Raw genomic sequence first — 2,851 nt, 5'->3', positions numbered from 1 at the left:
GTTATATACCGTTGGAAAGGTAATTGTATATACCTTCTCATATAAGTTTTATTTTCAGGTTTCCGAGACACTTACACAATAATACGAAAAAAAGAAGACAATAGGTCATATATTAAAAATTAAAAAACCGCTGTTTCGAGTTACTAAACGCTAATTTTGATTGATACACAAGTTGCATCCCACTAAGCGACCACAAAGCTCTTAAAGAAAAATACCTAAGCTTTCTTTTGAGCAAAAAAAAATAAAAATAAAAATACCCCTTTTTGAAAAAAAACAAAAATTATTTTTTATTTAAAAAAAAAAATTAAAAAAAATTCATTTTAATTAAAAAAAAATAAAATTTGTAAAGACTGAAGAGAAATCTATCGAAAACATTCCTGAAAAAATTTTCTAAATACAATAGGTAATTAGTTATATGGATCCGAAAAAATGGCCGTTTGACCAAAATGTCAAAATTCTAGACCCTCCAACTCGGAGTGTGTTTGACCGATCCCATTGAAATTTTGTGTCATAACTACTATTTTTTAGGACTAACCCGATCGGAAGACATGCCCCATATACATATGTTCTTATATGTTCATCAGCTATAAACGGACCCAGTTAAAATCTTTTCAGTATTGTTAAAATTTTCGCCTTCCTTTTTTTATCAATAGACTACTAAACCTATGCCTAAAACCATGCTACGAATATGAAAACCACTTGCAACAAATGAGTTCATGCATATGTATGTACATACAAACTTGAGTATGGATAAATATAGGTACATAGTCGTATGCGTGCACGGAGTTTGCATTATCGGAAGTAATAATCATTTGAACCGCATTTCCTCTTACTTTGCATATGCCTATATGTATGCAACCATTTGCAATAGTAAGTAAACACAGGGTGCTTCTAATGAAATTAAAAATTGTCTGCTATTACACATGCTAAGCCCTTCGAGATTTTCTGCTGGGCTATGCGCTACAGCTTCGCAAATTTTACCCCTACCGAAACCAAAGATGTATACACATCAAAAACTAGAAGGAAAAATTATTGAACACAAAACTAGTAAAAACTTGCAAGTGGACAGTTGTTGCACTGTTTTGATATTCTGCTGTAAACATTTTACTATTTATAAATCAGTTTTAAACACTTTGCTTTACAGGCAAGCACTTACACAGACCAATGCATCATTAATATTTTGATTTCCATTCATTATACCCGAGCGCAAATGGTTCGGAACTATAGAAAAAGGGACGCAGAACGAACCAGATCTTATTTGTCGAATTTAGAACTAGTTCGGAGCTATCGAATAAGGGATGCAGCGGGGGGCTTGTTTACTTTACATAGATATGTGTTCTGCGGCTTTTTCGTTCGAATACACTTCTATTCTGCGCTTCGCAGATGCTTTCTCATAGCCTGGTAATACAAAACTAAAATTTGTGTTAACATTTCAACATCTTGGGACCGTCTGGAATCTAAGAAATAACAGCGAGCACCTCTGAAAACTCAGCTACAGCTAAAGGTATGTAAACGTACACTTCTTACAATCATTCAAACAAATTTAATTTCAAATTGAAAACACATTTCTTCCAAAATAATTTAAAATCGCACACACGGAAGAACCAAAAAGATTGAAAAATCATGATATTTTATCTTTCGTCTGTCGATTTTAGAACTGGTTCGTAACTATAGAATTTATGACTAGTTCGGAACTATCGAAAAAGGGATGCAGCGGGGGGCAATTGACACTTCCTAAGACATCGCCATGTTAAATTCGCCAGTTGCTTGCATGCAAAAGGGATTTAACGCGAACCAGTACTGGGCCTAAATGTACTAGAAGCGCACCAGTTCAGAACTAGAGATTTTCCCCACAGGGTAATGTTCGGTTTCGCCCGAACATATACTTCTTTACTTGTTTTGTTTGTTTATCAACTTCAACAAATGGCAGGTTTTGACAATTATTCTTGTTCTTCTTCTGCTATCTAATTTCTGCTAGTAAATATTTCACTGGCAAGAATTTGCAGCTCTCCCGTGTTATTACGCTCTCGATTCAGTGCTCTTTTGCAAATTTCCAGTACAAATTAGTACTGACTATTTGTTACTATACAACCTATTATAAATGTGAACGTTTGTATGTTTGTGTGTTTGGAAGTTTGGGGCTCCATCACGCGGAAACGACTGAACGGATTTGAACGACATTTTGCACACCGATAGCTAATGGCCCAGATTTAACAATAGGTTACTTTTTTAAGAGTTCCGACCTGTTGAAAAAGTTTAACTAAGCTAATAGTCACGCGGAAACGACTAAACGGATTGGCATGAAATTTCGCACACAGATAGCTTATGACCTAGACTGACAAAAAAGGCGACTTTTTTATTTTATTTATTTATTTAGCCAATGAATACAATAAAAATTCTTAAAGGCTAAGTAGAAGATAGTTTGAGATTATTAATACATAACACTGTGCAGCAAGAAAAATCAGCCTCAATAATTCCAACGCCAAATGAAAGTAGACCACTGGATAAACAAAACAGCCAAAGGATTTTGCAAAGTTAGTTCGAATTTCCTTTCTATGGCCTCTTGAAGTTGAGATATTTTTGACCTTTTTTTTAAGACAGTTATCGGAAAAAAATATATAATTTTTTCGTCTTATTTTTAGAAGATTTACAAATAAAACTCATCAAATAGAGACTTATTCTAAGTCATTCTCGAGCCCCCATTTTGGACCCCAGGGGTCCCATAGGTCCGACCGCCAAAAAAGTTTTGGTTTTCTGAAATTCCCATATTTTAGCGGTTTTTAGGTTTTTTTTCTAAGGGCCGCCCAAGTAATGCATTTTTGCCTAAATATTTTTATTCTCACTAATATTG

This window comes from Rhagoletis zephyria, unplaced genomic scaffold (assembly GCF_001687245.7).
Source record: "Rhagoletis zephyria isolate East Lansing unplaced genomic scaffold, Rhagoletis_zephyria_1.1 Rzeph_scaffold_01153, whole genome shotgun sequence".
NCBI classification, from domain to species: domain Eukaryota; kingdom Metazoa; phylum Arthropoda; class Insecta; order Diptera; family Tephritidae; genus Rhagoletis; species Rhagoletis zephyria.
The sequence above is the reverse complement of the archived record's forward strand: the minus strand, read 5'-3'. Positions refer to the sequence as shown.